This window comes from Bicyclus anynana, chromosome 22 (assembly GCF_947172395.1).
Source record: "Bicyclus anynana chromosome 22, ilBicAnyn1.1, whole genome shotgun sequence".
Lineage (NCBI taxonomy): Eukaryota > Metazoa > Arthropoda > Insecta > Lepidoptera > Nymphalidae > Bicyclus > Bicyclus anynana.
The window spans coordinates 5,959,575-5,982,509 of NC_069104.1; the positions used below are offsets into that span (position 1 = coordinate 5,959,575).

The 22,935-nt window shown below is 35.2% G+C and overlaps 1 protein-coding gene across 2 annotated transcripts in view; it reads left to right on the forward strand.

Moving 5' to 3' along the window:
- The first annotated feature begins 339 nt into the window (after positions 1-339).
- Positions 340-22,935, forward strand: part of LOC112054059 (probable serine/threonine-protein kinase kinX) — a 31,487-nt gene continuing 8,891 nt past the window's right edge. For both annotated transcript variants that reach the window (XM_024093712.2, XM_024093714.2), the window contains exon 1: positions 340-515. The gene's annotated coding sequence lies outside the window, so the exon portion shown is untranslated. The remainder of the gene's footprint in view (positions 516-22,935) is intronic.

The window sequence follows — 22,935 nt, forward strand, 5'->3', positions numbered from 1 at the left end:
TTTCGAACCCACACTCTCCGGAATCGGTGGCAGAGGTCATATCCACTATCACGGATTTGATTTTACATTCACAGTAACTGACTATAATTACTATGTTTTGTCAAAGATGACGTACGCAAGTAGGTACACATCAACTGGATTATTTGCTCGTTCCGTCAAATTAAAATTAAAGAAATTTTCAAAAACTGTTTTACTGCGTTTAGCATGATCAATTACTATTCAAGAATGCAAACGTAAACACTATAAATATGATGTTAGTTACAGAAAAAAAAAAATATTATGGATCCGAGAATATATTACTATTACGTTATCTCCAGTCCAGTAAATAGTTGCCGTTCACATTCAAAGTGCCGCGTCCGGCGAGGCTTGTCGCCTTAGAATTTCGTTCAAACAATAAAATTATAAGCGATTTTATAAATAGAACGAGCGGTGTTAGCGCGGCTGCTTTCGTAGTCCCAGTCTGGAAGGCGAGAGACGTGTGGTGCTCGCGCCTAGCGGTAGCCAACTGCTCCCAGGTTTGTTACTCACCTGTCGCACCTCGCAATGTCATTATCACTTATTATAATAACTAGCTCCATAGATAACAAAGCGACCATCACTCATCGCTTGGCAAGCGCTGTACCCAAGCGATGACAGTCCACAGCCATTGTGATCATGAAAAAACTACACACTCACAAGACTAAACTTTCACATATTCTAATAGTGCAGGTAACTTTGTGTTAAATTGTTTTTCCGTAGTAAAACTTTTTAGTGCGAGCTTACGAGCTATTATAACTTCGACGTAGTTTTCCCAGCGTTTCGAATAACTTTGCATTTTCTTGGGAGTCGAAACACGTGTTAGAAGTATATTATAAAGTATTATCAGCGTGGAATTATAACAGTTTTGTGGAGTAACTGAGTTAATGGAATATGTTGTCAAGTTTAAACGTGTGTGATTTAATGTCGCACGACACATTAAATGCAAAGTGAAATTTAGATTACTTTTAACTAGCGGACGCCCGCTAAAGGCCGCTTTGATAAGCGTGCTATTCAGTTTTTTTCAAATCCCGCGGGAACCATGGATTTTTTTGGCATAATAAGTAGCCTACATGTTGCTCTATATCCTCTTCTATCTTCCAGTGAAAGTCTTGTTAAATTTGGTCCAGACATTCCAAAGATTAGCCCGGAGAAACAGAAAGACAGACAAAAATTTAAAAAAAGCTCGTTTGTGGTTTAGTATCGTGTAAATAACTATAAGCACTTGCGAAAAGTTATCTTGAAATCACAAACAGACACTTCAATTTTATTTATATACTAGCTGACGCCTCGCGGTTTCACTCGCGTGGTTTCCGTTCCCGTAGGAATACGGGGATAATATATAGCCTATAGCCTTCCTCGATAAATGGGCTATCTAACGCTGAAAGAATTTTTCAAATCAGACCAGTAGTTCCTGAAATTAGCGCGTTCAATCAAACAAACAAACTCTTCAGCTTTATATATTAGTATAGATAGATGATGATGATAGATAGCGTGGGCGGTGTTTGGGCAACTTTACCGCGTTAACGCAACGCGAATGCAGTATGAATTTAATTTTTAGTATTAGTTGAGTTATTTTAGCAATGACCTCGAAGTTATAGACCAGCGGCGCCATGTTCAAGTCTCATTCGTTATATTAAACGCCCAATGAAAATAATAAGCTGTGAACTATGGCTCGCGAATCGCCGTGTTAAAAATATCATTTCGACATCGACATTTCAAACATTCGTGGAAATTGGGAATTCCAAATTCAATCGGCGATGGAAAGTTTTAAATGTTTGCGACGCAAGGTTTAAGAAAATATGACGAGAAAGGCTGTTTGATCTTAAAAATAGAATTGAAACGGGAACGGGGATTTTTACTGAGTTACCGATTTTTCGCAATTGAGTTTTTGGGACAAAATAAAGTAGCTGAGATTTAAAATGTATTTCATTCTAATATCATGTGCATCAATGTTCTAATACTGGCTATTTTGTTATTAAGCCAAAGTGTCGCCTTTAAGCCCTCATTCGCACGAGAGTTTTTGTTTTATTTGAATATTTTTTTAACGTCCGTTAAAAAAGACTCTCGTTGCGAATGAGGGCTTATGAACATGTCATGAAAGACATAATAATTTTATTATAATTATGTCCACATGACAACACCCTTAATACAAACGAATTCGATTATGTTCCAGGGAATAGATAAATAATACTGATTAGTTTACTAGCTCGCTTAGTCACATTAGTTCCATATATAACTAGAATACCATCTTATAACAAAGGCCAAATAAGAAGCTTTAAATACTCTCCCATTGTGGCTCTAAATGCTTGAAGAGCGCATTGAACTGGTTCGTTTTATTTTCTTTATACCTTCTTGGCTATGGGCGGGGTACATTCGACGAGACGATGGACGTTATGGTCCCAAGATGCTGGAGTGGCGACCCCGCACTAGCAAGCGTTGTGTTGGTTGACCCTCCACCAGGTGGACTGACGACATCAAGCGAGTCGCAGGGATTCCCTGAATGCAGGCGATCCCTGATATGATTATGATGAGTATATCTTCATAATAATGATGCTAAATATTAAATGAAAAATATACGAAGCTTCTTATATTATTAATTCGTTTTCAGCGGCATTTCATATAAAATTCTTTAGTCAAACTGTTCGCGGAGGCTGAGCTTTGCTTTGAAAATGGATTTTTGTCGTATAGCCACTAAACTATGATATTTTATTCCTTTAGAGTCTTTCTTTATACATATTTCAATTCTTTGGCTGGTGTATTATTGGTAACACAATATTATTATATAAACAAAAAACCCAACTGCTTAAGCACAGAATATATTAAGCGTAATTATTTGAAAAGAGATAAACAAGGCTATATTAAATACAATATCTATATAAAATTCCAACAAAAAACTTTATGTTGACGCATGGGCTGACAAACATAGTTTTGGTAGATCATTCTTTGCCCGCCTGTAAGAAAGTATTGTTTGTCCTCACCTCCATCACCTTATAGTGTTTAGTTAGAATTTCATATAGATATTGTATTTATAGATAATTAGTATAGTATAGTAGAAATTTCTATACACAGACACTTTAATAGGTAATATTGAATAAAAGAGGTATAATTTCTTTAAGGAATTTGTTACAAGGAAGAGATGTGGTGGTGATGTATTTGCTTTAGGTATATGTATGGCAATTTATTATATCTAAACACTTGTAATAAATAAATAAATAATAAATAATCTTTTAAATCATTTAAGCGGATTGATATAAGCCTAATGTCCTTTCAGCTTTGCGTCTCGTTAAACTATGTCGATAACTTTGGTTCTTCTGTGGATTTCCTAATTTACAGAGATATTCTGAGCATAGCTTACTCCATCGTCCACTCTCCAACCACGTTGGCTTCGATTATGCACCTCTTCTTCTGGACCAGTGTCTGACAACAAAACTGCTGGCCAATTTACTAACTTTGGCGTATGTTAGCTATCTAATCTATAATTAACATCAAATCAATAACAACCGCATTTTTCCTATTTTGTAAAGCCTATTGTCAAGAAAAATCACAATTTACTACCTACCCTTACCTACTACCTACTTTGCTCGTGTTTGAGCAAGGTATTCAAGTATCTTAGGTCCGTAAAACGGTTTGATTTTTTCCATTTTAGTCACGGAACCCTAGAAAAAGGCGCCATTAATCCGTCCAACAATTCTTGAAGCTGCTCCAACTGTCTGCTGCGGACACGCACGAATACATAGTTAGATAAAACTAGTGTAGTTTTATTGCCAATCACTATTTCGTTTGGCACATGATCGGTCATAATGTGCAACCTGGTTTCTCTTCACAATATATTACCGTCTTGGCCTTGCTAATCGAAAGTTTGATACACTATATTTAAATATTCAATTAAAGTATGTATCTTGTTGATTTTGAGTTAGTATTTGTACACTTAAGACTCACAATTGGTGAGTTGCCATTGGGTTGGGTTTGAGGACGTTTTATTTTATAAAATTGTTTTTTTTTTTTTTAATAAAGTAAACTAACAACTCAGTACCAATTTTCTAAAGATTTAATTGAAAACCACATTAAAATCCTATTAATATTATAAACGCGAAAGTTTTTATGGATGTATTTTTGTTACTCGCTACTACTTCAGCGATTTGGCAAAAATTTGTAATGGAATTAGATTTTACTCTGGATTAACTCTTAGGCTACTTTTTATGCTGAAAAAATCCATGGATTCCCGATATTTGCAAAAACCTGATAATTTTGATGATATGAATGTTTACTACTCTTTCACACCTTGGCTACTAAACCGAATCATCTGAAATTAAAAGTAGAGATAGATTATAGTCTGGATTAACACATAGGCTACTTTTTATCCCGAAAAAATCCATGGTTCCCGCGGGTTTGGTGAAAAACTGAATTCCACGCGGATGAAGTCGCGGGCGTCTGCAAAAAAATAAACATATGTTAATGATCTTTGCACTTTAGTTAGTTCGATAAATTCAAGTTCTAACGGGTACAAGCCTTGATAGACGTCATCCCGTTGCATTGTTTTATTGAAGTTTCTGTAATATATCGAAAGTTTATATAGTTTGGGTACGGAGGATGAATGAAAGAATGCTAACAGAAAGTATTTATAAGGAGAGGGTGAATGGAAATGTCCAAAGGGGAAGGCCAAGGCGAAAGTTCCTGGATCAAAGGACATTCTCAATAAAGGCCAAGTTAAAAGTACCCTAAACCGACGAACATTTTTTGTACGAAAGGATTGATGAGAATGGAAGAAGACGTGGTTTTCGCTACTTCTTCTTCTGGGCTATATTCGCATTTTGTCATGTGTTTTTCTGTTGTGCGTGGGTTCTTCGGTGTAGGTCTCCGCTGGATTAATTCTATCTAGTCGAGCTCGCTCCAGTAGCTCAGCAGGAGCTTCATGAAATGTCGCTAAGGAATTGACGTATATTGGTTGTAATCTATACTAATATTATAAATCTGAAGAGTTTGATTGTTTGAATGCACTAATCTCAGGAACTACTGGTCCGATTTGAAAAATTCTTTCGAGTAAGGTTCACATGCATTCGTTTACTACAAAGTACAATAATTATCCGATAACAGAGAAACTATGTTCTATAATGTACGGACTTTAAATTATTTGTGTAGGAGAGTGTGTATGATGTAAATTCAGACACACCTTCGCACGTGGGCTTGTTATAGACTACGTCACTACACGCACGTGTTTACCACTTCCACAGGTGTAAACTATTGCGTGGAATCCCCTCTCACACCTGCCTATCACGTTGTCTTACTTATTCATGTATCTTTCATATCACTAGCTGACGCCGCGAGGTTTCATCCACGAGCTTCCCGTTCCCGTAGGAGTACGGGAATAACATATAGCATATAGCCTTCCTCGATAAATGGGCTATCTAACACTGAAAGATTTTTTAAATCGGACCGTAGTTCCTGAGATTAGTGCGTTCAATCAAACAAACAAACAAACTCTTCAGCTTTATAATATTAGTATAGTTTATTTTTGGTAAGTAATTTGGTTATTCCCTAGGAATACATATAATTATCATAATTTCGCACAAAATTGGTAATTAACTGTTTACTTGTTTCTCATATTTCTTATATTAGTATTTCTTATAGTAGTGTTATATTTTATATTAGTTATTAAATTAAGTTGCGTACTATTTATTACACTTCTTATAACAATATTTGGCAAAATTATACGCGCGGTTTTTCTTTTTCTTTTATTGACTAGGCATAATAATTTATTAAGATGTTTTTTTATTATGATGTTGCATTAACTGTCGGTCAATTGTTGTTACATTAATAAAATACGGTATGTAGTGCAGTAGTAATTCGATCAAATTGGTGCAATTGTAAATTTCAACTTTAAATCTGAAAACTGCATAATAAATTCTGACATTTCCTAAATATATCTGTCAGTGAGCAGACGTGAAGCGATCATTTATCCGGCCCGTTCACTATCAGTGCAGTTTTATAGAATCCATTAGATCAATGGCTGCCAACAGCTGGAGGCGAGCCAACCGCGGTGTGACGTCACTCCTGTAACCTGATCCAGGTGATATGACCTGCCAAGTGTTAATGAACTTTAGGGCTACCTTCGTTATAGTTTAAAGTATCTTACTATTATTTTTGTGCGTTAGAGTTTACTGACCAGGGCCTGTAGTCATGTGGCATGGCGATTCTCTTTCTAAAAACGCTAACTCTTCATGACATTTGATACCGAAAGGTCACGTGATCAATTTGGCGATCGGATCTGTTAATCCCATATATTTTGTTAGTTTTAGAAGCGTTAGCGTTTGTTGAAAGAGAATGTGCCACATGGTTAAGGCCCCAGTTTATATAACCGTCTTTCAAAAAGGAGCAGGTTAAGGTAGAGAGAGAGGACGTCATGTTCAATGGCCTTATATAGTCAAGCTAAGCGTAGGGATGTGACACTACTCAAATTTTCACTATGGGTTAGTGTTGTACTTTACTATACTATTTATTGTGTTTTTTTATTTATCTCTATTTAAGTGGTTCATTTCTGGCTAGGGAGCTATCTGGTAGTAGATAGATAGTAACCAACATTTTATTAAGATTTGGATTTACAATCTAAGCACCTCCAAGAAAAAAGTGAATAGGTACCTACTTCTTTCTGGACAAGCGCGTCCCATCCTAGACCACTGTTTCCCATGAGGCGTGATCGCAGTCAAGTGCAAGGACATAAAAAATTTTGAAAATCTGACAGTGACAGACATTCAAAGCAATATAACTAGGATTTTGACAAAAACAAATGCGGTTTGATGAGTCGAACGTTCTAAAATTAAGAAAACCACAAACAGGCAAACAACTACTTACTTTATATCACCTCTTTTTTTGGGTTCCTTCCTTACTTACATACAAAGTGAGGGTGAATTTTTCATCGTCTACCCCATGGTGTGGTTATGATATTTTTGTGTATTACAGGGATTAAAGTGCTAACTTAATCTACGGAACCCTACTGTGCACGTGGCCCGCCACGCACTTGACCGGTTTTTAATCTTTCAGATTTAAAACACACACATCAACAGCTGTTACGTCGGCTGTACGAAAAGTATTGAATCAACAATAATATGCAAATTCGGGTTTGTGCACAATTGGACATTCATTAATGTTGAACCATAACGAAACGCGCGGCCCCCAAATTGAAACAGTGCAGTAATGTGACTGTTTACTGCACACTGCTTATGTGTATCTGAATTAATACTACGTGTTTGGCTCGTTCAAACACGTATTAATATCATTAGTTTTATTTTCCAACTAGCTGACGCCGCGTGGTTTCACTCGTGTGGTTCCCGTTTCCGTAGGAATACGGGGATAATATGTAGCCTATAGTCTTCCTCGATAAATGGGCTATCGGACACTGAAAGAATTTTTGAAATCGGACTAGTAGTTTCCGAGATTAGCGCGTTGAATCAAACAAACAAACTCTTCAGCTTTATAATATTTGTATAGATATGCCGGATTTGATGATATAGTCCATATGAATTTTGGATGTATTCGTAAAGTTCAAAGTACAGAATAGAAAATGATACATAAGTCTTTACAAGCCGCGCTGTAAAGCCGGTGAAACCCATAAAAAAACAAAAGTCACGCGTGCTTCTCCTTAATTGTTCCGCATAATGTTGCTATCTACCATACAGGTACAAACTTTTTTCTTAGTTCGTATTTCACTAACAAAAATTACGTAAATTAATACCATAATAGACTAATCCTACTAGGTAATATTATAAACGCGAAACTTTCTATGGATGTTTGTTTGGATGTGTGTTTGTATGTTTGTTACTCTTTAACGCTGGACCGATTTGGCTGAAATTTGAAATTACCACCATTAGATTAAATAAAATTATGACATAATCCTGACATTTCAAAAGTGCTTGTAAACTAAGCCTAATTGAAATAAATGAATATTTTTTATTTGAATTTTGTGCAACTAAATTAAATTAAGACAATTTGGACGCGTTAATGACATATCTCATAGTATGAAATCTTTGGTAGACAGCTTTGAGTATATACAAACTGGATAAGTATTATATCCCTTAATATCTTTCACACTAGTAAAAGTGGACTAGCGATCGTAAAACATAATACAAAATCAAAATCAAAATCAAAAATCATTTATTTCAAGTAGGCTCAGTTTACAAGCACTTTTGACACGCCAGTTGACTATTTGTAAAGATTCTACCACCGGTTCGGAAGGCAGGTTCTGCTGAGAAGATACCGGCAAGAAACTCAACAGTTGCTCTTTTGAAAAAGTCATACAGTATTATAATTTACAATTGATAACAATTACAATTTCTTATAGTTTTATTTCCTGTGTGAAGGTGGAAGCTGATCCAATGGCCTCCAAGCGCTTTTATGCAACAATACCAACCTGGCTCGTACACTAGCGTAGCTACATATTAATGCTTCTTGTTTACATGAACGGCATTTTAACATACTCCTATTTTGACAGAACAAGCACGTTACTAACACCTCCGCTGCAAAAAAGCTAGTGTGAAGAGGCTGTTAAACCAGCACATAGTATAAGAGCGTCATAGTCCAAGAGCCCACAAGTGCCCTCGCGGTGTAACATCGGAGTTAATAAAGGCGCATACTTCGTCGTTGCAGACGTAATTGCAGCAAACACGCGGTAATGCCCGCTGGCGATAAAACACACATATGTCGGATAAGATGCTGTACACTCGTCGACAAATTTCAATACGAATTTAAACTGCGCTGTAAAATATTATTAGGTATTTACACCAAATTTTTGAAAATTCAATTTATCTTCATCATCATCATTAACAACCGATATTCAGCTCACTGTTGAGCACGAGTCCCCATTCAGAATCAGAGGGGTTAGGCCTTAGTCCACCACGCTTGCCCAACGCTGTTTGGCAGACTTCAAATACGAGTACGTAGGTAGAGAATTGATAAAATTCTCAGGTATGCAGGTTTCCTCACGATGTTTTACCTCGTTTATAACTATAGTTAGCGAATAGCGCCCCAGATCGATTTTTGGATTTTACTAAAAAATATAAAGAGGTAAATTTGTGGCATTGTGGGTAATCGCAAGATCTACTAAACCAATTTTGAAAATTCTTTGACCACTAGAAAGCCACGTTATTTGTGAGTATCATAGGATATATACTATGCACAAAAATTAAGGGAGCAGAAAAAAAATCCAAATTTTTGGGGGATTTTCAACAGGCTGTAACTTATACAAAAATGATCGTACAGCAAAAAAAAAAAAGCAAATTGTAGCTCTAAGTGTTTAGTTTTTGGATCTGAGTTTGAAAATTTTTTTTTGAAAATATTTTTCGAGTAATCATAAGAAAACCACCGAAAAAAAAATTCTCGAATTTTTTTTGGTTTTTTTTTTAATCTACGGACGTGGAAAAATTTTTTTTGACTCAACCTCTATATGGACCGGATAGCTTGTTTATTCAGATTTAATTTCGTTTTTTTTAAATCTCGATACGAGCATTTCTCGCTGAGATAACGATGTTTGAATGGAAAAAGATCAATTTATTTTTGATTACCAATATCTCAGCAACCAATGATCGCACAGAAATTTTGAGGTTGGTTTTAAAAACTTGAATAAATTCTCTACAAGGATTGGCAATTGAATTTTGAAAAAAAAATTTTTTTTCAATCATTACATGAATTTGAAAAAGCATCCAAAAAAGGGCTTTTTGTCGTTTTTTTGGAAAATCAAGCGCCCAATCAAAAATATTGCGGAAACCACTGACGTTAAGTGTGCCTTTTACTGTTCAATATACCCACAAAAACCCTACAAAGTTTCAATTCAATCCAGCCAACCGTTTTTTTTTCCCACTTGATCGAATTTTTGAAAAAATTAAAGGAGCAAGAATTTCGCCCTGAAAATGTCATAATTTTATTCAAAAATGAAAAAAAAATTTTTTTCATTTTCTTTCAATTCTGTATAGTGACTTTTAAGAATAAAAAATTAATTTTTTTTCAATTGGCCCAAATCAAAAAAAATGTAGCGACTCACTTTCTCACCGATTTTACTCTTCCGCACTTTAATTTTCCTAGTCACAAATTAATTGAATAAATTAAAAGTATTCGTTCTACAAATATTGGGACAATAATTTTTTCGTGCGAATTCCAACAGTGTCTAAAAAAAACAGTTTTTCTTAAAACTAACCTGCTTTCTTATTAATCGAGCCAATCAACAGTTTTTCTCAAAACTACCGTATTTTTTAATTTTTAGAATAGCAAATTAACTGAGTTTTTGCAAACTTTAGTTTTCTTTTTATTTTTTTTCATAATGCCCAGGCGGCATTTATCCGCGCCACAAGTCGCTAAGATAGTGGAAGAAGGGTACAATTACCGACAAGTCGGGGATCGTATGGACGTTAGTTCATCTGTCGTATCTCGCGCATACAATCGGTATTTGGAAACCGGTGGTTATTTTTTTTTTTCTTAAATTTTTCAAGTCACTAATACAGAATTGAGAGAAAATGAAAAAAAAAAATTTTTCATTTTTGATAAAAATTATGACATTTTCAGGGCGAAATTCTTGCTCCTTTAATTTTTTCAAAAATTCGATCAAGTGGGAAAAAAAAACGGTTGGCTGGATTGAATTGAAACTTTGTAGGGTTTTTGTGGGTATATTGAACAGTAAAAGGCACACTTAACGTCAGTGGTTTCCGCAATATTTTTGATTGGGCGCTTGATTTTCCAAAAAAACGACAAAAAGCCCTTTTTTGGATGCTTTTTCAAATTCATGTAATGATTGAAAAAAAATTTTTTTTTCAAAATTCAATTGCCAATCCTTGTAGATAATTTATTCAAGTTTTTAAAACCAATCTCAAAATTTCTGTGCAATCATTGGTTGCTGAAATATTGGTAATCAAAGACAAAATGATCTTTTTCCATTCAAACATCGATATCTCAGCGAGAAATGCTCGTATCGAAATTTAAAAAAAACTAAATTAAATCTGAATAAACAAGCTATCCGGCCCATATGGAGGTTGAGTCGAAAAAATTTTTTCCACGTCCGTAGATTAAAAAAAAAACCAAAAAAATTTCGAGAATTTTTTTTTCGGTGGTTTTCTTATGATTACTCGAAAAATATTTTCAAAAAAAAATTTTCAAACTCAGATCCAAAAACTAAACACTTAGAGCTACAATTTGCTTTTTTTTTTTTGCTATACGATCATTTTTGTATAAGTTACAACCTGTTGAAAATCCCCCAAAAATTTGGATTTTTTTTCTGCTCCCTTAATTTTTGTGCATAGTATATTTTATCGCAAAATTGGTAATTACTTATCAATAAATATACATAATTACAACATTATCTTTGATAAACATAATTATATTAATTTAGATGTCAATATAATAATGATACAACATACTTGTTGAAGGCTTATATGTAATATTGCATTACGCATTATATTAGGGTCTGTCAATTTGAACTTAATTATATATATATATTTAATATATACTTTATTAATTATATATAATTAGTAGCTAGCTAAGCATTAATAACTACCAATAGCTTACTCTTTGTTGAAATCGTTGAGTATTTTTTTTACGAAAACTCTTTTAGCAAGCGATTGTACAGTCGGAAAGAGAAATGTAATTGTGATAGCAGATAATAAAGTGTTGCTTTCGCAATTTGCGGGCAATTAAGGTGACTTTGGTGTACGTACAGATGAAAGTACCGATTTAATCACTAAATGTTGTTTTATAGCCACGTTTATTACTTAAGTTATTTGATTTCTTCAACAAAATGTTATTTTCTGCACTACAATTTTACATGACATTGAAAAACTACAAGTTTGGCCTCGCTGTCAGTCAGCTCTTACGAGTTAAACAAAATATATTAGTTTACTGAACGTTTTTAGTATTGTATTACCTCATTGTGTATTTAGGAGTTATAAAAACATTACTAATTGCTACATAGACAATAAATGTTTCACTAACGTAGCTATTCATCGGTTATTTGATATATCACAGCCCTAAGAGTTACAAAATAAAATAAATAACTGTTTTGTTATTTGAATCAACAAGAACATGTGTTTAATTTTTTGAGGGGTTAAGTTATTTGCGACTAAAATAATGTAAATTTTTAATAGTTTATGAAGTTATCTGTGACTTTTTTTTAGCTGTAACACAGACTTTTTCGTTCTATATCCAGCTTTGGTCAATTTGATCTTATAATTATTACAAATTGTTTTAGATCTAGCCTAGTCTAGTCTTCGATTTAGGTTTTCAGAGGCCGTGAGAAATCAGGATTAATTAAAATTGGTGCGATCTGACTGCATCATCATTACAACTTAACATCATTATAACTTAACCGAGGTCTGAGTCTCAGAGGAGACGCCCTTAGAGAGTCGTTCCGCCTCATCTACTCTTCTTCTGCCTTCGGGCCCCATCAGGCGATGGTTCTGCGCTCACCCAAACCCCCCAGTGACGCCGCTGAGGACCCCTATGTCACTTACACAATCAGGAAAAAAAAACATCCGGTGAGATAGCAGTCATCTATACTAATATTATGAAGAGGTTGTGAGTTGTAGAATGTTTAGAGCTACTTAACTGATTAAAAAAATCTTTTACCATTATAAAGCTACGTTATTTGTGAGTGTCTTAGGCTATATTTTATCACAGTATTTCCACCAGAGCGGGAATTACACGAAAATAAGAAAAAAAGAAAATAAGAAACGAAATATATTTACGTTAATCCCAATGTACCGTTTAATATTTAGATGTAAGGCACAAAGAGAGACCCTGTACATAATTTATTGCATTGAACTTTGTATGCGACTGTCCTCATGTCGGTATAATATAGTACACGAGAGCTTAATATCAAAATATCCAACGGAAATATCTCAGGCAGAACGCCAAAACTGTAATACCTACATTTCATTTAGAAAATAACTAAATGGTGTATGTAATTGTTATTTGCGTTTAAACTATTCTATTACATATATTCGTAGTAGGTGATAGTTTAAAAACTAAAGTTTCTAAAATACAGTTGTCTCGGCGCCCAATATGAATTTGTCCCGTTTGGCGTCGAGACACTAGGCCCGTGGGGCAGGAGCGCTCAGACTCTCCACAAGGAGATCAGCAAACGCCTCAGAGAGGCAACAGGCGACCCTCGGGCGGGCAGCTTTCTCGCGCAAAGAATTTCAATCGCAATTCAGCGCGGGAATGCTGCCTGCGTGATGGGCACCCTACCAAGGGCGGCAAATTTTGATAAATATTTTTAGGTATTAGTTTTAATTTTAATTTATTTTAATTTTGTAGTTGTAGTTGTAATGATATTTCCTTATATTTTATTTTTATAATAAGTTTAGCCTATTTAAGTATTATCTTCATTAATAAAATAAATATAATAGGTACATTAATAATACAGTTTAAAAACTGAAATAATTAATTAAAATAAATTGACTTTAAATAATTTAATCTTTTTCCATAAAAATGGAACCGACTTCAAAGAAACTGATTTTCATGAAACTGAAATGGGACTAATCTGGAAGTAAGTTCTGAGGTAGCAAAAATAAAAAAAATATATAGGTACGCGTAAAATTGAGAACCTCCTCCTTTTTTGAAGTCGGTTAAAAATTACGTGCAATTAAAATAAATCAAATAGTCCTTATGTACAAGATTCAGTTTTTACGCTGCGTCATAACGAAAAGCTAAATCGCTTGGCGGTATGTCTTTGCTAGTAGGGTCAAAACTAACCAGACCAGACCTGGAGGCCTATTCTGTAATGATGTTTTGTATAAATGGCAAGTGCGAGTTAACATGATACTATTGTCAGAGAGCGATGGATGCGAGTTTGAAGCTTACACTGTCGAAGTGATAAAATATCGTTACAGAATAGCCTCCCTGAGCTAATTTTGATAATAAAAACTTAAATTGATCCAAGCTGGAAATCGAGCCCAGGACCTCTACCGAAAACTACAGCAATACGAGTATAAACTGCGCTAGAGGTCAAATTACTGTAAAAAAGTCTGCAATCAAAAATTAATAACACATAGATAGTGTGTAGTAAAACCATGGCAATGTGGACCGAGACGTGAAAAGTACAATGAATGCGGGATGGATCAAATGGCGACAGGTCTTAGGTGTACTATGTGACCCGTGAATGCCTCTTAGACTTAAGGGTAAAATATACAAAACGGTTGTAAGACCTGTCGTGCTGTATGGATCAGAATGTTGGGCGGTGAAGGGGACGGATAGTAAACGAATGCATGTGAACGAAATGCGTATGTTGAGATGGATGTGTGGTGTGACAAGAAGAGATAAAATAAGGAATGAGTATATAATGAGGAAGTCTGAAGAAGGCGCCAGTGACAGAAAAATTGCGGAGTAGAAGGTTAGCTTGGTATGGACATGTAATGCGTAGGGAGGAAAGTCATATTACTAGAAACATGTTGAATGTGCAAGTGGAAGGACATAAGGGGAGAGAAAGGCCAAAGAAGAGATGGTTGGATTGTGTGAAAGAGGACATGTGTGTAAAAGGAGTGGATGATGAGTTGACGAGTAATAGAGACGAATGGAAAAGATTGACATATTTTTCCGACCCCACTTAAGTGGGATAAGGAGAAGATGATGATGATGAGATAGTGTGCAGTCGTAGGATTCCTAAGCAGTTCTATGTGCCCCAAAATGGGAGCCTTTGTCGGCGGGTGAAATTAGCTTATCTCTTACGCTCACACAGTCACAGAAATGGCTTATTAGTCGACTGCATTCTTATAAATGCTTGGCATCATTGCTTCCGGTATACCCTTTATAGTTCGCTAAAAAAAACCATAGCATAATGTTTCTTTAAAATCCTTTTATACTTCCGAGCACCGGGGTATAAAAAGCGATTGCACTCACCAGCCTGTATTTACCGATCAGAGCAGCCTATTATTGTTGCTGACATTGCAATAAAAAAAGCTTTAGCGGGAAATATCTAAGAGGAAAATTATTTCCAAGGCATAAAAGACGATACGATGACATAGAATGTTGAACGATCCGTCTTGGTAAGAATCTAAGTTGCCGTGTTTTTATTTATTTTTACTAAAATATACTACCTGATAGCCCAGTGGATATGAGCTCTGCCTTCGAAGCGGAGGACGTAGGTTCGAAGTTGGTCCGCAGTATGCACCTCTAACGTTATGTGCATTTTAAGAAATTAAGTGTGTGCAGTATAAGAGCATATGATGATAGTGTACTCGTATGCAGCTTTTAGTAATCCATTTAGGCATAAGAGAGGCGTATATAATTGGTTCAGGTCTGGCTGGAGGGAATCTTCGGCCGTGGCTAGTTACCATCTTACTGGCAAAGACGTACCGCCAGTGTCGTGTAGAAACCGAAAGCAGTGTGTATTTTCATCCTACTCCTAAAAAGTTAGCCCACTTCAATCTTAGATTGCATCATCACTTACCATGATTGTAGTCAAGGGTTAATTTGTAAAGAATAAAAAAGGGTAAAGGATATCCTTGACAATCGAACACTCCCCTTTTCCGCTCTAGGGTTCTAGTTCAGTGTGCTTAGTGGGAGTTTTCAATGTTTTCATACTGTTACTATCGCGTTAATGCCACTTGATCGCGCTGTTTCAATTCCTTAGAAATTCACGCTTATGTTAACGCGATAGTAACAGTATCTAACTGCCAAGCCCTCAGTTTAGTTTGAGGTTCAGATCTCACCATTATTATCCATCAGGCACAACTTTAGTCAAGCGCAAGGTTGGCTAGCATAAAAAAATATTCCAGTGTTTTATTTGCAACGCGAAAAGTTTAAAAATATCGCGTGGAGTGCGTGCGAAAAGTGCGCGTGACATTTTCGGGGACACGCTATAGCCTTAGGGCTGCTAAAATATTTTTTTTAAATACTGACATATATATTATATCGGGCATCGAATAAATGTTACTTCTGAAAACGGAGAAGCCTCAGGGCAGGTTCTAAGCTTTACGTGTCAAGGATGGCAGATACACAAAGTAACACTATCGATCATTACTGGAACGACCATTTAACTTGCTAATACAATTCTACCCTCTATATTGATCAAGTACAGCGCTGATATCATCACATGTAAACCAGGGATATCTATGATAGGGCAGGTAGTCAAGCACGAGCGAGATTACGGACTGGCAACCGTCAGTGGATATCGCCACCTAATCAATGTAAGATGGCGCTACCATCCAATCCTCCGACATATATATTTTAATATGAGCAAATCTTTCTTCTAAAAATAATATCCTGATTTTTGAAAGGAAGCGGGTCCCTTTCAATAATAGTTTTACAAGTTTTTATGCATACCGGCATCCAATTAAATTGAACATTGCGAAGTGTTAATGATTTCTGTAGTCATGTTGAAGGGTAAATAAGCTTGTTTTAAAAACATTACAATGGGTATCTTAAACATGTGTGCTAAATATAAAGTTCACATTATTATGTTGTAAGCATTTTTTAATTACGATCAAAAGTAAAAAATGCCAAAAATAACATTACTGATTTGAAAACTGAAACTGAACGTCTCAAACACAATTTCACAATCACAAATAGTTACAACCAAGTATTACGCAATAAAACCGAACAAGAAAAGAATCTCAACACGAGTGGTGTATTTATTAAAACGAGTTATTTATTCCCGTCAAAGTTTATCACACGAAAATAGAGGATCGTTTTTCTTCGTTTTGGCAACCCTACGGACGGCGTGTCAAAGCTACCCTTGAAATACAAGTAAACAAGCTTTACAACCGAATCTACTGACACTGAACAAAATCTAGGTCTCTATTTTTATTTTATAATTTTAAACATGAATATTTTAAAAATAAATAAGCTTGCTTGTTCGATAATCATCATCATCATCATCATCATCATCATCATCATCATCATCATCATTATGAGCTGAATTCGAAATCTACTGCTGTACCTTCTGTAATAAGCCTTCTGTAAGGACCTCTAAACACCGCGGTCTAGAGCCGCCAGCACGAAGTGTCTCTCCGTAATCCGCTTGATATCATCACTCCAAGGGGTGTGGATTTTCATCATACTCCCATTACAAGTTTATTGCTTCCATCTTAGATAGCATCATCACATACCGTCAGTTGAGGATGTAGTCAAGGGCTAACATGTAAAAAAAATCCACTTAGAGGCGGTCGACTTCGTTTTACGATGTGGATCGCCATTTCACCTTGAAACCCCAACGTTTATCGGCTTCTCAAAGTATGGAGGATTACCTCATATGAATAATTATTTAGGTATTCTTTGCCCATAAGGTCTCGCATTACGAAGGACCCCGCACTACCAAGCGCAGTGTTGGTAGACCGATAGACAGGTGGACTGACGACATCAAGCGAGTCGCAGGGATTCGCTGGATGCAGGCGGCTCAGTATCGTGATGTCTGGAAGTCCCTACAAAAGGCCTATGTCCTGCAGTGGACGTCCATCGGCTGATATGATGATTAAGATTACGCAGAGTTAGTTCGAGCATAGTTTAATTGCTCACTGATGTACTAAGAGCCTTCTTTTATGGAACACACTAGTCACCTAAAACCTTAGTTCGTTTATGGAAGATAATTGTAAGTTTCTAAACGGTTGGTAACTATTATACAGTTTATTTAAATTCTAGACAATTTGTTTAGATTACTGCAAGGCTAGTGATGATATTCCTTATAAACCAAAGCGTTATAAATACTTCTATAATCTGTGGTTTCAGGGAGATCAGCGCACGTAATAACAATCCATACAATATGGCACATTATTGTGAAGCTCGTAATGAGATACGCCGCTGAAAGGCAAATCCAGGAATAGCTCGATCTGAATTAACAATAACAAATGTAGTTAGCCGACCTTGCAGTAAAGTTCACATTTATATGTGCGAGTAGGTACCGGATGTTCAGAATTTCATTTGCAAAGTCGGGCAGATGTTTCCTGTAATATTCTAGTTTGAAGTTAGCAAATAGTTTGTGATACATAGCATAACGAAATGCAAAATAATATTATCAATAATAAAGCTTTTTTTAACCGCTTTAAAAAAAAAGGAAGAGATACTCAGTTCGACGCGTATGTCTTTTCTTATTAATGTTTGTTACTTCAAAACTTGGTCATTTATTAACCGATTTTGAAAATTCTTTTTTTGTTTGAAAGAATATACTTCCAGATTGGTCCCATTTCATTTTCATGGAAATCGGGTTAGAAATTTTGTATTGAAATCAAAATTACTAAAATACGTCTTCGAAATCGCTTCCACTTTCATTTTAAAAAGATTGTATATAATATGCTCTAACATGATCAGAGTGTCAAGACAAATGAAACTCGATAGGTTAATCTTGGTTTCTATACCAAGATTAACCTAGATCTCTCCAGGCCAGGAAACTAAATAATTAATTTCCTTTGCCTATAAGTCTTATCCCAAGCTTATCATTTGGTTGGAAGAAGATTAACTTGAATAATATTCAAACATGCGTCAATCGACTAAACCAAAAATTAGAAAAGACAATCGAAAGCAAATTGGTTCATTAACAGCGTATAATAATGAGGTTTGGAAAATATAAGCTTTATATTTCTTCCAAAAAATTATCATTTTAGTTGGGAAAATTATCGGGAAATTTACCGTTTATTATTATTATTCACGAGTGGTTATTTTCGGCTGGTGGGAGGCATCGGCCGTGGCTAGTTACCAACCTACCGACAAAGACGTACCGCAAAGCGTTAGAAATAAGCTGATGATAATTTGAAACAATTAACTTAACATCAAATATGTTCTTGTAAAAAGGTTCAGATACCCGCGAAAGAATAAGTGACACTTTATTCACCGCCCGATCAGGACGTGCGGCGGTGATCATATTATGCGGAATAGTCCCCGCAGGAAATCTCAGCATATGAAAATGTCCCGGCAGAATTTGCCTTTCAAACTATGGGATTTTCTCGCGAGTACGCCCATTACTTCGCGAGAGAAACTGCCATGCCGCGACACTGCTTCCTGCAAGCCGTATAGGTGGTGACATGTTAACAGTGAATTGTTAAAAGTAGTAAAATGAATAAAATTTAAATTATTAAATATGCATTCGTAAACATAAACTGGCTAAGAGATATAATATGAACACATGATGTTTAAAACTTTCCAGTAACGTTATGTGTTTGTAAGTTAAGAGAATGTACAAATATTATCTAAGACCTTAAGTTGCCGATAAACCTAGCCTAAAGCTAGCTAGACTATGCTTCAATTTGCATATGTGTTTTATATCTTGTGACCATGAGGTTAGCTTTTTTATCATTTTAATCTTCAATCGTTTAACCGAGTATTTAACCAACTTCTTGTATACTACAATGATTTAAAAGAAGTATTGTAGTGCTTTAACTTGGCTCAAGCTTCAAGATCTGGCAAACTCGAGTCACCTTTTTTTTAAAAATAATAGATATGACGAACTTAACATTAATAGTGTTACGATGGCATATAAAAATTCAATTGATAAATGGCATATAAAAATGGAATAACATATTCAATCTCATTTTTAAATTAATACAGTATTTATTAAAGAAGGTGTCCCTTTTATATGACTCGACCTATAACTTTCTAGCTATTTTCTGTCTATGTACCAACTACGAAATATCAATAAGTAATGTACTTTATTTCCCGCTAGAGAAAATGGAGGGTCCACTGTCCCTTACAAGCCTTACTTTTGATGATATCTGGCTGGTACCAATGATATCTTTGTTCTGCTGCTGTTTTTTTTTGGCAAAATAGGTAATATGAAAGATAATTTCCATAAGCACAGTTAGGAGTAATGAATGAAAACCAAATATTTAGAAAAATATATGTTATATCTAACTTTTTTTCGTCATACATTTGAATTAAAATAAAAAACATTCCATGAAATTGTTACCCTCAAAATAAACAAATTCGACGAAGCAGGACAAAAATGCCCAGTGTCATTTATGACCACAATATACCTAGTAGATAGATAAATAATTTAAATAACGTCGGTAACCTTAATTTTTTAAAAAGATCATTTACCTATTTTTACATGATTATATGAGTTGGAAATTCACTACGTTCAACCATATAAGATTACGATTTTTAAAAAACTCATTAGTTTATTTACTGTAACAGTGGATATGATATCTGCCTATTCGATTTGGAGGGCGTTGGTTCGAATCCAGCCCAGGGGGGTCCTCCAACTTTTCAGTAATATGCATTTTAAGAAATTAAATATCACGTGTCTCAAACGGTGAAAGAAAAACATCGAGAGAAAAATGCTTAACTGAGAATTATCCTAATTATCTAATGTGTGAAGTCTGTCAGTGGTGTCAGGATATTAGTCTAACCCCTCTCATTCTGAGAGAAGACTCGTGCCTAACAGAGAGCCGCTTAGTTTCTATTCTAAATAAAGTTGCGTACAAATGAAGCGCAAACAAGCATCTGTTTGCTCAGATATAAAATATTGTAGATGGCAGAGCGCGGGATTTATTGAAGCACGCCATCTATTTTTACATTCCGTTCTTTGCAAAAAATAGTTTATTACGACATGAATCCCATTTGCTTCTGTGTGTATGAAAGCTAGATAACGGGTTCGGGTTAATGGTCGGATCTAGTTGGATTGCTGCCTAATGCTCTCTGACACGTTTGATTTGTTTTTTTCGGGTATCGAAATTTGAGTATCGGGTGCCGAAAACGCCACTTTTTCATCGGGTTTAATCGGTTCAATATGGTTTGATGGTGATATGATGCGTCATGTGTAATTTTTACACGATGAAAGGCTAATTTGACCCGAATGTTATAAATGGTGGGTTATAGCTTTATCGAGTGTATGTAATATTAGCGGACGCCCGCGACTTCGTCCGCGTGGAATTCAGTTTTTCACAAATCCCGCGGGAACCATGGATTTTTTTTAAATGAAAAGTTGTCTATGTGGTAATCCAGAGTAAAATCTATTTCCATTCCAAATTTCAGCCAAATCGCTTCAGTAGCCGCAGCGTAAAATAGGAACAAACGTACTTACACAAGTGTGTAAGTATGTTTGTGTGTAAGTGTGAAAGTTCACACTTACGCACAAACATTCACCTTTATAATATTAGTGTGAAGTGTGATGTATGTACTAGTATGTATACTCCTTTAACATACCCTGGACAGTAAACACCTTATTGTATCTTAGATTGAAAAGTGTTGTCGTCTTAGTATCTTTACATATACAAGCCAAAGATCACCCATCATGATATCTCGGGCAGGGAGGTTCATAGTTAGTAGAAGTCCACTAAAACGGATTTTGCGAGAGGGCCATAGTAAGGAGGTCTTAGAGACGAAGTCGCGAGCGTCCGATTGTATAAATTTTTAATTTTAACCGAACACAGCAGTAAATATGCCAGTAAAATATGGTTGTGGTAGTATAAGTCTTGTGTACTTATTGACTTATCTTTTGTACTAATTTTAATGTATTTCTGTTGGTATATCAATTAAATAAATAACATAAACCTGTACTATAATATATATCTGAAATATGTATATATCTGTACTATAATATATATATTATGAAGCCTATATCTATATCACCAGCCAGTTTGGCGTAAGAATTTTAGGTTAGAAGCGATTGCGCTATATAATTAATTGTTAGTAATTTAGATAACATGTATTAAATTGGGCCATAACATATAATAAACGTGGTATTTATAAACTAAAATTTGATTCTGTTCTAAAATTATTGTTCCCATAAATCTAGGAATTTACGTATTTTGGCACAAACAATAGCTGTACTCGTGAGTACTTTATGTTCGATCTAGTTGTCCAATTATGTTATTAATGTTGTTATTTGTGCGAAATAATTGTTTGTAATTTGGTTGTTATACATATTGTAGTGTATTTTGATATTTAATATTACAATTTAAGTGTTATATTAAACTAGCTGTTATACCTGCGTCTTTGTCCGCGTGAATATGTGATTTTTTTTTTTTTATTCTTTACAAGTTAGCCCTTGACTACAATCTCACCTGTTGGTAAGTGATGATGCAGTCTAAGATGGAAACGGGCTAACTTGTTAGGAGGAGGATGAACATCCACACCCCTTTCGGTTTCTACACGGCATCGTACCGGAACGCTAAATCACTTGGCGGTACGTCTTTGATTTTTACTACCGCGAGAATAGTCCTTAAAGGTTGAATTTTGAAAAACTTTTAATAAGGGGATGTCGTATGTAAAAGAAAATGCCCATTCCCGGTCCAGGCCTTCTCTAACCACCGGGCATACTTATGTCTAAAAAAATCTTGATAACTCTACTTTAATAAAGAAATCATTACTTCATCAAAAAAAGTTTGCTACAACGTTTTACGACATTTTTAATTTATCTTTAATTTGTCCACAATGGAGATAAGCTAACAGCCAGTTTCTTCATGTAAAGCTAAAGTAACAGTAATAATAGTAAGTAGTAAAGCAGACTTTATTTTTCAGTGAATAAGACCGTCACTTTTGATTTATGACGTTACTTTGACTGTTACCTTGTGATGAAGAAACTGGCTGTAAGACAGTTGACTATACAAGTATACAGCCTGAGTTAATTACGATATTTTTGAAAAACTTAAATATGATTGGTTGGTTTGTTCATTTTCTTGTTAAGCTTGTTGGTAACAGAAAAAAAATAACACAAAAGAAATAATACAGCTTCAAATGTTACTTCGCCACTTTGTTACACCGGCGAACATTTTGCCCTAGTGATAAAAAATGTATTTTTCTTCAAGAAACTACTTTTACTAAGCCAATTATTTAACCAGATCTTTATTTATACATCATATTATATTTTCCATATACTTATATACCTATATATTTGGGTTCCCTGGGCTGACGTTGTATGGACCGGTGGGCATTCCCCTTTGTATACTATCCTGCGGAAACTAACCTTATGGGGTGAATTTTGGGAAATCTTTCTAAACGGATGTCATAATATTT